General features: G+C 47.0%; 1 protein-coding gene across 1 annotated transcript in view; it reads right to left on the reverse strand.

The window, feature by feature from the left end:
• Positions 1-12,217, reverse strand: part of IL1RAPL2 (interleukin 1 receptor accessory protein like 2) — a 684,340-nt gene extending 672,123 nt beyond the window's left edge. The window contains exon 1 of the mRNA XM_038748640.1: positions 12,107-12,217. The gene's annotated coding sequence lies outside the window, so the exon portion shown is untranslated. The remainder of the gene's footprint in view (positions 1-12,106) is intronic.
• Positions 12,218-12,749: the final 532 nt, after the last annotated feature.

Raw genomic sequence — 12,749 nt, forward strand, 5'->3', positions numbered from 1 at the left:
TCAGATATGAAGGCAGGGACTTGAGCTCTACAGCATGCCGTAGTAGACAGAGCACAGGCCTGGGAGTCAGAAGGTCATAGGTTCTAATCCCAGCTCTGCCACTTGTCTGCTGAATGACCTTGGCCAAGTCACCTTACTTCTCTGAGCCTCAGTTAACTCATCTGCTAAATGGGGATTGAGCTATGAGCCCCACATGGGGCAAGGAATGTGTCCAACCTGATTTGCTTGTATCCACCCCAGAGCTTAGCACAGTGCCTGGCTCATATTAACTGCTTAACAAATACCACAATTATTATTATTATTATTGCTGGGTAGCTCATGGCCACAGCGTTCCCTCCCTCAGTCTACCCAACGTGCAAAATGGGTCTAATGTTATTTCCTACTTCCAAGTTTTTTCAGTCATTTGTAAAGCATATTAAACAGGACCAAAAGGAAAAAAAGTTCACATGTAACTCCAAATCCAACAAGACCTTGCAAATACTCTCCAAAAATAATTCACATTAGCCCTAGGCCTCTCACTGGTTATTACAAAAATGGCCAAATGATGATCTTAATTAAAGAAAGACTAGGCCAACTAAAGAGACACTGGGGATATTTGCAGCTATGCTATCTCAATAGCTTGATGTAAAAAATACAAATGATGGAAGAGGTAAAACTACCAAGTTGGATTAAATTTTTCTCCCTTATACTATAGAAGCATTTCACTCAGTTTCTTGCGGGGGGGCGGGGAAGGCTGAATCTTTCACATCGTCTATGTGTTACCTATAAGTTATCATGGTTTTGGCATAGGACTAAAATGTAGCTCGTTAAGAATTCACTCTTTTTAAAGGCATGTAAAAAGGTGCAGTAGAAGCTGGCTCTTTTTCCACCAGTCTGTCAAGGCCAGTAGCTGAGGCCCACCATGTCTCAGCACCCCTGCCACAGGGTCTGTCCACTAGCCCCTGCTCCAGCCCAGGAAGGCTGAGGAACCTGATGCAGCATAAAGCCTTCTCCAGCTTTAAGACAGCAGGAGGTCTTTGGCTGTTGGCCTTTGGGCCATGAGCAGCCTGAAATTCTGTGGTTCTAGCCATGGTACCCTATTGCTCTTATTTTTGTCTTGTGTTGCTTTCATTCCATTTTTCCTTATATGTTTGTTGCAGAACCCATCTTTCCTCTTTATTCTTAGATTGTGAGCTCTTTGTGGGGCCAGGGATTGTGTTTAATTCTTCTCTGCGTATTTGTATCCAGTGTTTAGAACAGTAATTTGCACCTAGTAGGCACTTACTACTATTACTGCAAAGAATGCATGAGTATTCCCTACAAAGATTTGCTTTTAGTCACTTTCAAGAAGCAAGTGCTCCATCCCTGATTCTAACACAATGTAGTGATTTAGGCATTTTTATTTATCTTTCTATTTTACACACACACACACACACACACACACACACACACACACTCTCTCTCTCTCTCTCTCTCTCTTTCTCTTTCATCCAATCCAGAAAAGAGGAGCAGCAAATTGAGCATAGGTATATGAACTGATCCTTGGGCGGGGAGCCAAGGTATTTAATTAAAAGTACAACATGAAATGTTCATTTATCTGATGGATAGCACCTATCCCTATTTACAGGACGAATTCCGAAGTCATTTCTAAAGGCCTGTTTTCTATTTTCTTGTGCACGTTAAAAAATAAAAACAATTATCCACTAAAATGCATAGAGAAGAAACTTATCCTAGTGGATAAAGCACGGGCCTGAAGAGTCAGAGGACCTGGCTTCTAGTTGCAACTATACCACCTGTCTGCTGCGTGACCTTGGGCAGTCACAACTTCAGTGCCTCCGTTACCTCAGCTGTAAAATGGGGGTTAAGAGTATGAGCCCCATGTACGACATGGACCATTCATTCATTCATTCAATCGTATTTATTGAGCGCTTACTGTGTGCAGAGCACTGTACTAAGCGCTTGGGAAGTACACATTGGCAACATATAGAGACGGTCCCTACCCAACAGTGGGCTCACAGTCTAGAAGGGGGAGATAGAGAACAAAACAAATTAACTAACTAAATAAATAAATAAATGAATAAGTACAAACATATATACCTATATACAGGTGCTGTGGGGAGGGGGAGGAGGTAAGGCGGGGGGGATGGGGAGGGTTAGAAGGGGAAGAGGAAGGAGGGGGCTCAGTCTGGGAAGGCCTCCTGAGTCTTACTGTGTGCAGAGGACTATACTAAGTACTTGGGAGAGTTCATTGGTAGACATGTTCCTCTCCCACACTGAGCTTACAGTCTAGAGGGGGAGACAGGTATCAATGTAAATAAATAGATTAAATTACAGATATGTACACTGTCAATCCATCAATCACATTTATTGAGTGCTTTCTCTGTGCAGAGCACTGTACTAAGTGCTTGGGAGAGTTCCATGCAACAGAATTAGCATTCACTATTTGATTCATTCAGTCATTTTTATCAAGGGCTTACTGTGTGCAGAGCACTGTACTAAGCACTTAGGAGAGTACAATACAACAATAAGAAGACACATTCCCTGCCCACAATGAGCTTATAGTCTAGGAGGGCAGACAAATATTAATATAAATAAATTACAGATATGTACATAAATGCTGTGGGGCCGGGAGCAGGGATGAGTGAAGGGAGCAAGTCAGGGCAATGCAGAAGGGTGAGGAGGAAAAGGAAAGGAGGGCTTAGTCAGGGAAGGCCTCTTGGAGGAGATGTTTGTGAAGCAGCATGGCTCCTCTTTGAGAAGCAGCATGACTCAGTGGAAAGAGCATGGGCTTGGGAGTCAGAGGTCATGGGTTCCAATCCTGCTCCACCACTTGTCAGCTGTGTGACCTTGGGCAAGTCACCCAACTTCTCTGTGCCTCAGATTAGCTTATATCTACCCCAGTGCTTACTACAGTGTCTGGCACATAGTAGGCCCTTAATAGCCACCATAAAAAAATACCCAATTGCTTTTTCCCTCCCATTTAGATTATGGGCACAGTATTGTATAACCACTCTATTTTCACAAATCAATACATTTATAATCTTACATTTTCTACTTAATACTTGCCAGATCTGTTTCACAAACTCAACACAACTCTATGCTTTAAAACCTCCTTATGTCTCCAAGGAATAATTAGGATTTCCTTATCTCTCTCAAGATACCCAATCTTCTCCACAGCCCCGGACTTCCCTTCACAAGACTTCCTTTTCTTACCCTGCCCACCTACTTGGGTTCAATAGTTAAGGCAGGCTGACTGTCTGCAGCCCTATCCAATATTTTGAAACTGAGTATCCAGGAACATCCAAAGAAAATACTATAGCACCATATCAAAACTTCAACAGGCAGTACATAAGGAATTGGTCTGTATGTTTTCACAGTGTTTCCATCAGCACAAGGAAATATCAATTTCACCAAATTGAAGCTCAAAGCTTTGGATACAGATTTCAGCAAAACTGCTAATCTTTGGAACTGTGTAATGAGGATTTTATTAAAGATTAAGAAATAGTCCCAAAGGACAAAATATATCACCTACATCATGAATAAGGGCCAATGATACTGAATGAACTGTTAACCCCAAGGGCTAGTCCTACATCACACCAGAAGGCCAACAAACCAACGAGCCTCATTTGTATGCTGGCAGTTTGCATACGACCCAGCCCCTTACTCTTGGTAAACATCTCTCACTCTCTGGTGACCCTCTGCAGCCCATTTCTCATTTTTGTCATCCATATTTACTAGGTCTAATTATGGTCACTTTTTTTTTTTTTAATAAACGCTGCTCTTGTACACCCGGCCATGCATTGCCTGAGGTGAATGCAATTCCAAGCTGCTGAAGTCATAGAAGGAATTCTGCATTATTGGTTACAGTACTTCACTGCTCTCAGTTTTTTAGGACACAAATTACAATGAAAACAAAAAATCAACAGTATTTGAGCATCTGTGCACAAAGCACTACTATGCATTTGGGAGAGTTCAACAGAAGGGAAAAAGCATAAACCCTGACAATCTAATGCAATATATCTATATATAAAACTCACTTTGAATTTTGTTCTTGGAGGAGTAATAAGAACAATTATGATATTTGTTATGCTCTTTCTGTAGTTCAAGAACTGTCCATGGTGCTGCGGTAGATACAAGGTCATCGAGTTGGATGCAGGCCCTGTCCCACCTAGGGCTCACGGTCTAAGAAGGGGGTAAAATCGAGAGGCAGCAGAGCCTCGTGGAAAAACTCCGGCCTTGGGAGTCAGAGGACCTGGGTTCTAATCTCAGCTTTCCCACTTGTTACCTTGAGGAAGTCACTTAACTTCTCTGTGCCCCATTTGCCACATCGGTAAAATGGGGATTACAATTGTAAGCCCTATGTGAGACATGTACTGTGTTCAACCCAATTATCTTGAATCTACCCCAATGCTTAATGCAGTTATTGGCACACAGTAAACACTTGCAGAGAAGCAGCGTGGCTCAATGGAAAAAGCACGGGCTTGGGAGTCAGAGGTCATGGGTTCAAATCCCAGCTCCGCCAAATGTCAGCTGTGTGACTTTGGGCAGGTCACAACTTCTCTGTGCCTCAGTTACCTCATCTGTAAAATGAGGATGAAGACTGTGAGCGCCACATGGGACAATCTGATCACCTTGTATCCTCCCCAGCACTTAGAACAGTGCTTTGCACATAGTAGGCGCTTAATAAATGCCCTCACTATTATTATTACCATTCCCTGCCAAAATACACAATGCTTTCCCCTTCAAGAAAAAAGTGCCACATTGGGATGGGTTTTCTAAGGCCCAATGGTGACCCTAAGGAAACTGCTCAAGAAACAAAATAAGATAAATCTCAAAGTATGCTCAAGTTTCAGGCACATATGAGTTGGGGCACCATTCATTCATTCATTCAATCAATCGTATTTATTGAGTGCTTACTGTGTGCAGAGCACTGGACTAAGCACTTGGGAAGGACAAGTCGGCAACATATAGAGATGGTCCCTACCCAACAATGGGCTCACAGTCTAGAAGAGGGAGACAGACAACAAAACAAAACACGTAGACAGGTGTCAAAATCACCAGAACAAATAGAATTTAAGCTATAAGCACAGCAACAAAATAAACAGAACAGTAAATATGTACAAGTAAAATAGAGTGATAAATCTGTGCAAATATATACAAGTGCTGTGGGAAGGGAAAGGAGGTAGGGTGGGGGGGATGGGGAGGAAGAAGGGAAAAGAGGGCTCAGTCTGGGAAGGCCTCCTGGAGGAGGTGAACTCTCAGTAGGGTTTTGAAGGGAGGAAGAGAGCTAGCTACTACTTCATGGACTTTTTCATTACATCAAGAAGCTACTCAATCTTTCAGTCTCCAAGTATGAGACTTGGCCTTGGCCATGGCCTTATTAAATCGATCTTCTACAGCAATGAGGAATTTTTTCTTAATCTTGCCAACTAAAGCAGACAGGTGACTTCCGATATCTTCAGTTTTACTGTCACTCCCCAGCAATGAATTACTTCTACCAAGCAATCCATCTCCTGCAGGTCTTTTTGGTTCACACCCAAGCTGTCACCAAAACCTGCCGGTCTCAGCTCCGCAACATTGCCAAGATCTGCCCTTTCCTCTCCATCCAAACCGCTACCCTGCTCGTTCAAGCTCTCATCCTATCCCATCTGGACTACTGTATCAGCCTCCTCGCCGATCTCCAATCCTCTTGTCTCTCCCCACTTCAATCCATACTTCACGCCGCTGCCCAGATTGTCTTTGCCCAGTAACGCTCTGGGCATGTTACTCCCCTCCTCAAAAATCTCCAGTGGCTACCAATCAACCTACGCATCAGGCAGAAACTCCTCACCCTCGGCTTCAAGGCTCTCCATCACCTCACCCCCTTCTACCTCTCCTCCCTTCTCTCCTTCTACATCCCAGCCCGCACCCTCCGCTCCTCTGCCGCTAATCTCCTCACCGTGCCTCGTTCTCGCCTGTCCCGCCATCGACCCCCAGCCCACATCATCCCCCAAGCCTGGAATGCCCTCCCTCTGCCCATCCGCCAAGCTAGCTCTCTTCCCCACTTCAAGGCCCTACTGAGAGCTCACCTCCTCCAGGAGGCCTTCCCAGACTGAGCCCCCTCCTTCCTCTCCCTCTCCTCCCCCTCTCCATCCCCCCCGCCCGACCTCCTTCCCTTCCCCACAGCACCTGTATATATGTATATGTTTGTACGTATTTTTTACTCTATTTATTTTACTTGTACATATCTATTCTATTTATTTTATTTTGTTAATATGTTTTGTTTTGTTCTCTGTCTCCCCCTTCTAGACTGTAAGCCCACTACTGCGTAGGGACCGTCTCTATATGTTGCAACTTGTACTTCCCAAGCGCTTAGTACAGTGCTCTGCACACAGTAAGCGCTCAATAAATATGATTGATTGATTGGTTGTGTGCTTCCAAAATGTAAACTTAGGGCAACTGTTCATAGCTGATTGAGTTTCCTGGATAGTCAGAAATATAATCAAACACCACGTCCAAATTCCTTGAGCATGTGTGCATAGGACAGATTGAGTAAAACAACCTGTAAAATGCTTCTTCGCTCCATGGATGATGGGAGCAGAAGTGACAGGACCCCATCAACTCTCACTCAAACTAGCAATACTATTATGTATTGGTAGCTTCAGGCTCTTACTGAGCTCAGGCCAACTCAGAGTGTTACAATAAATTATTTTCTAAGGTTCTTGAATACAAGGCAGAGTTCTTGAGTTCTATTGAACATCTTTGTGTATCCGCCGCACTGCAAAGGTCACACATTAAGTAAAGTGTGGCAACCTGAAGTCACACTGCCAGGCCTATGTTCCCCAAATTGCAAGGCTGCACAGAGCCCATCCAAAAGACACCTGACCAGGCAAAGGAGAAATAAACTGTCACAGTAATCACCAGTCCAGGTTTTCCCCTTTCTTCATGAAAATGATAGCAACTCAGCTCCTAAAACCAGTGGAATTTTCTCAATATTTCTCAGGAATTAAACAACATTCTGTCGACATCTCCCTATTTCCTGTCCACCTCTGCATCAAACAAGTGTCATGAACTTTAAAGCACTCAATCAACCCCCATCCCACCTTCCCGATTTCCCATTATGACCCAGCCTGCACACTTTGTTCCTCTAATGCTAACTTACTCACTGTACTTCCATCTTGTTTATCTTGCCACTGGCCCCTTGCTCAAGTCCTCCCTCTAACCTGGAACCCCCTCCCACCGCTCTTCAAGCCTTCAAAGCCTTATTAAAAACCAGATCTCCTCGAAGAAACCTTCTCCGACTAAGCCCTCATGCCCCCTATTCCCTCTCCCTTCTGTGTCAACTATGCACTTGGATCTGTACCTTTTAAGTACTTGATAGTCACCCCACCCTCAGCACTTATGTACATATCCTTATTTATTTTAACATCTGTCTCCCCCTTAAAAAGAAGCTCCTTATGGGCAGGGAACACACCGACAAACTATGTTCCACTATACTTTCCCAAGGGATTACTTAGTTAACGTGCTCTGAGAACACTAAGTACTCAAATAGTGTTAGCAGCAACTTACATAGACATTAGAAAAAAAATCTAACAACTACACAGCTCTCCCCAACCTGCTTGAAAAGATCAGCAGGCATACCATAATGAACTTGACTAAGGCAATGACTTTTTCAAAAATTGGAGTGAGGGTCATGTCTTGGCATTTTCTCCACACTTCAGAGAGCCTTATCCATTAAGGTTGAGGGCATATTAAAGAGACCACTCAATTTTTGTACTGTTAATCAATGGTATTTATTATGCACCATGCTAAGCATTTGAATACTGAGTTGGTAGACATATTCCCTGGCTACAACGAGCTTATTGTCCCTTGATATCACCCACCTTTAATTTAGAGCAAGAGAAATGAGATGCTCCAGGACTAAAATTCCAGTCCAAGCTGTTAGTTATCTGGATTTCCATTTTACCCTTTCATCTTTCAAGGGCAAGAAAGCCTGGTGCTCCCTCAATCATATTTATTGAATGCTTACTGTGTGCAGAGCACTGTACTAAACTGCTTACCCTCTTCCAAGAAGGGATAAAGCAGTGCAACCTGTGGCTAGCCTGATGTTCCCTCAATCATATTTATTGAATGTTTACTGTGTGCAGAGCACTGTACTAAACTGCTTACCCTCTTCCAAGAAGGGATAAAGCAATGCAAACTGTGGCTAGGCTGGTGTTCCCTCAATCATATTTACTGAATGCTTACTGTGTGCAGAGCACTGTACTAAACTGCTTACCCTCTTCCAAGAAAGGATAGAGCAGTGCAACCTGTGGCTAGGCACTCCACCCTTCCACACTCCACCCTTCCACCCCTCCCCAGGAAACGAACATACGCACGTGCACACACACACACACACACACACACACTCACACACTCTCTTCATAGGTTCTGGATGAAGCACAGAAGACCACTAGGTGTTATCACCCAACCTACTAAAGGGACCCTCTTTTTCGTAAAAAAATTAAAGGTTGTTCCACCTGCTCTGCCTGAACAGTTTCTAATCCAAATGGTTTTGGAACCTTTCCTCTAGGGTGTTTTTGAAACACAATGAGGCGGCCCTCCCAATAACCCCGTGAGATAGATAAAGTTGTAATTATTTAGGACAGAGAATAATTTCTGAATAAATAAAAAACACAAGGGAAGAGAGGCAACTTACAAGTAACGCTGCTGCCACCTGTTGAAAAGATGGCTGCAGTCATCCCAGCATAGCGCCGGAGGCGGTGGGGGGAGGGTACCAGGTACTCACAGCCATGCCCAGATCCGTCCATATATATACATATGTGTGTGTGTGTGCGTGTGTGTGTGTGTGTGTATACACACACACACACGTACACGTACACACACCCCAGAACCCCTTCCACCAATCGTATTTATTGAGCGCTTACTGTGTGCAGAGCACTGTACTAAGCGCTTGGGAAGTACAAGTTGGCAACAAGTTGGCACCACTCTTATAACCTTCAAAGCCTTATTAAAATTCATATCTCCTCCAAGAAATCTTCCCCGACTACGCCCTTATCTCCCCTATTCCCTCTCCCTTCTGCGTCACCTATGCACTTGGATCTGTATCCTTTAAGTACTTAATATTCACCCCACCCTCACTTGTGTACGTATCCTTATTTATTTTAATGTCTGTCTCCCCCTTGAAAAGAAGCTCCTCGTGGGCAGGGAATATATATTTGGGTCCTGCACTCTTCCATGAGGAGAGTGTCCTAGGTCGGTCATTGTCAAACGAGATGTGCCCGGGGACAGAAATAATGATGATGGCATTTGTTAATCAGTTACTATGTGCCAAGCACTTGCTATGCAGAGAATCGGGCACTGGTTATACCTCTGAGGAACTCGGCCCAGCTGTGGATATTCATTCAAACGTATTTATTGAGCGCTTACTGGGCGCAGAGCACTGCACTAAGCGCTTGGGAAAGCACAACACAGCAAGAGAGAGAGACAGCCCCCTGCCCGCAACCTCACAGTCGGGGGGTGGGGGGGCGGACAGACACCAAAACAAATAAACTTAACATCGCTATAAAATAAAATTAGATATCAATCATATTTATTGAGTGCTTACTGTGTGCAGAGCACTGTACTAAACGCTTGGGAAGTACAAGTAGGCAACACATAGAGACAGTCCCTACCCAACAGCGGGCGGTGAGAGGGGGGAGTAGGAATAGTATTAAGCGCTGACCGTGTGGGGAGGGGAGAGGGAGGTAGTAGGAACGGTATTAAGCGCTTACCATGTGCCGAGCACTGTACTAAGCGCTGGGCGAGAAGCCCAGGGTGGGAATTTGACAGGGCCCCTGTCCGGCCGGGCATCGCTACGCCCGTTTCTCTTTGGAGGGAAGCGGCTGAGCCCCTTCCCGCCGCGTGGTTGCCAACATCGATTTGTAGCTCCCCAGCGCTTAGTACACTGTTGTGCAGACGGTGAGCGCTCAATAAGTAAGATGGAATGAATAGGCCGGCGCGGTCGGAAAGCGCAGGCCCCTTCCCCGCAGCTGCCCCGCCAGCCTAAGGCAGGGGCCGCGGGGACCTGTGCCCTTTGGTGGGTAGGGACCGTCTCTAGGTGTCGCCGATTTGTACTTCCCAAGCGCTTAGTACAGTGCTCTGCACACAGTAAGCGCTCAATTAATACGATTGGATGAATGAATGAACCGCCCGGGTTGGGAGCCTTCCTCCCCCTTGGAGGGTTGGGCAGGAAAGGTGGGAAAGCCAAGGCGAGTGAGAGGCACGTAGAAGGAGGCAAGTAATAATAGTAATAACAATAATAACAATATTTGTTAAGCACTTACTATGTGCAAAGCACTGTTCTAGGCGCTGGGGGGGGAAATATAAGGAGATCAGGTTGTCCCACTTGGGGCTCACAGTCTTAATCCCCATTTTACAGATGAGGTCACTGAAGCCCAGAGAAGTTAAGTGATTTGTCCACAGTCACACAGCTGACAAGTGGCGGAGCGGGGATTAGAACCCATGCCCTCTGACTCCCAAATCCAGGCTCTTTCCACTGAGCCACGCTGCTACACTAAGAATAACAGTAATAATTATAGCAGCTATTAAGCGCTTACTATGTGCCAAGCACTGTTCTAAGCGCTGGGGGGGGATACAAGGTCATCAGGTTGCCCCACGTGGGGCTCCCAATCTTCACTGAGAAGCAAGCGTGGCTCAGTGTAAAGAGCACGGGCTTTGGAGTCAGAGGTCAAGGGTTCAAATTCCGGCACCGCCAACTGTCAGCTGTGTCACTTTGGGCAAGTCACTTAACATTTCCGTGCCTCAGTTACCTCATCTGCAGAATGGGGATGAAGACTGTGAGCCCCCCGTGGGACAACCGGATCACGTTGTAACCTCCCCGGCGCTTAGAACAGCGCTCTGCACATAGTAAGCGCTTAACAAATACCACTATTATTATCCCCGTTTTACAAAGGAGGGAACTGAGGCCCAAAGAAGTTAACAGTACCCAGCGCTTAGAATGGTGCTTTGCACATAGTAAGCGCTTAACAAATGCCACTATTATTATTACTATTATTACGTGGCTTGCCCAAGATCACACGGGAGGCAAGTGGCGGCGGCGTGATTAGAACCCACATCCTCTGACTCCCCAGTCCGGGCTCTTGACACTCAGCCAAGCCTGGAGGCAACCCCGGGGCTGGTCCCGCTCCTTCGGGCCAAAAGCAGCGCCAGCTCTCAAACTTTCACTCATTCTCAAACGTTCATTCATTCAGTAGTATTTACTGAGCGCTTACTGTGTGCAGAGCACTGTACTAAGCGCTTGGGAAGTACAAGTCGGCAACATATAGAGACGGTCCCTACCCAACAACGGGCTCACAGTCTAGAAGGGGGAGGCAGACAACACAAAACATGTAGACAGGTGTCCAAATCGGCGGAACAAATAGAATTAAAGCTATATGCACATCATTAACAAAATATAGTGAGTATATACAACTAGAATAATAAACCTATACAAATATAGGCTCAGTGGAAAGAGCACGGGCTTGGGAGGCAGAGGTCAAGGGTTCAAATTCCGGCTCTACCAACTGTCAGCTGTGTGACTTTGGGCAAGTCGCTCCACTGGGCCTCAATTACCTCATCTGTAAAATGGGGATGAAGACTGTGAGCCACCCCCGTGGGACAGCCTGATCACCTTGTAACCTCCTCAGCGCTTAGAACAGTGCTTTGCACAGGGTAAGCGCCAGAGAAGCAGCGTGGCTCAGTGACAAGAGCACGGGCTTTGGAGTCAGAGGTCATGGGTTCGAATCCCGACTCCGCCACATGTCTGCTGCGTGACCTCGGGCAAGTCCCTTAAGTTCTCAGAGCCTCAGTTCCCCTATCTGTAAAATGGGGTTGAAGACTGTGAGCCTCACGTGGGACACCTTGATCACCTTGTATCCCCCCCCAGCGCTTAGAACAGTGCTTTGCACATAGTAAGCGCTTAACAAATACCATCATCATAAATGTCATTATTATACACAAGTGCTATGGGGAGGGGGGGGGGATGGAGAAGACAAATCTCTAGATGTTACCGACTTGTACTTCCCAGGCGCTTAGTCCAGTGCTCTGCACGTAGTAAGCGCTCAATAAATACCGCGGACCCCGGTATCCCCGCCGCCCGACCCCTCACCTGCTCGTGGCGAAGCGGTGCTCACACGTGCGACTCCGCGGCCGCCCCGTCCCGGGGGGGTGGGTGCTCCCGCGGGCGGCTGGAGTTGGTGGAGCCGGAGAAGTTGGGTGCAAGCGGCGGGCGGGGTTTCCCCAAGTCCCGGGCCGGTGTCGGCTCGTCCTCGCGCCCCGCGGCTCACCGCAGCTCCCCGGGACCCCTCCGTTCCCCTCCCGCCCGCATTTATAGCTCCTCGGCGGGGACCGGACTCAGCCTGAGACCCGAGGCACCTGCCGCCGGCCTCGCCTTCCCCGGGACCCCCGCAGGTGAGGAGGGGGAGAGCTCCAACCGGCTCCCACCTGCGCGCGGGGGGAGAGCGGGGCGGCCGACGCCTCTCGCCCCGCTCACATCCTGCCGGGCTGCCGCCGCCGCCGGCGCGCGCGCGCGCAACCCCCCGTGCACAGGCACCCGTGCGCGCACTTGCACCCGTGCACGCACGCCCCCCCGGGTGCACACACAATTAGCCAAAAAAAAAACAGAAGTCACCAACAGGCTCCCAATTTGGCGCCCCGAGGCAGTCTGAGTGGCTGCGAAAACTACTGGGGCGCATATGGAGATTGCTGCTGCTGCTGCTGCACTCCTCTCCCTCCCCCACCGATTTGGGAGG

Source organism: Tachyglossus aculeatus, chromosome 6 (genome assembly GCF_015852505.1).
Source record: "Tachyglossus aculeatus isolate mTacAcu1 chromosome 6, mTacAcu1.pri, whole genome shotgun sequence".
In the NCBI taxonomy this organism is placed as follows: Eukaryota; Metazoa; Chordata; class Mammalia; order Monotremata; family Tachyglossidae; genus Tachyglossus; species Tachyglossus aculeatus.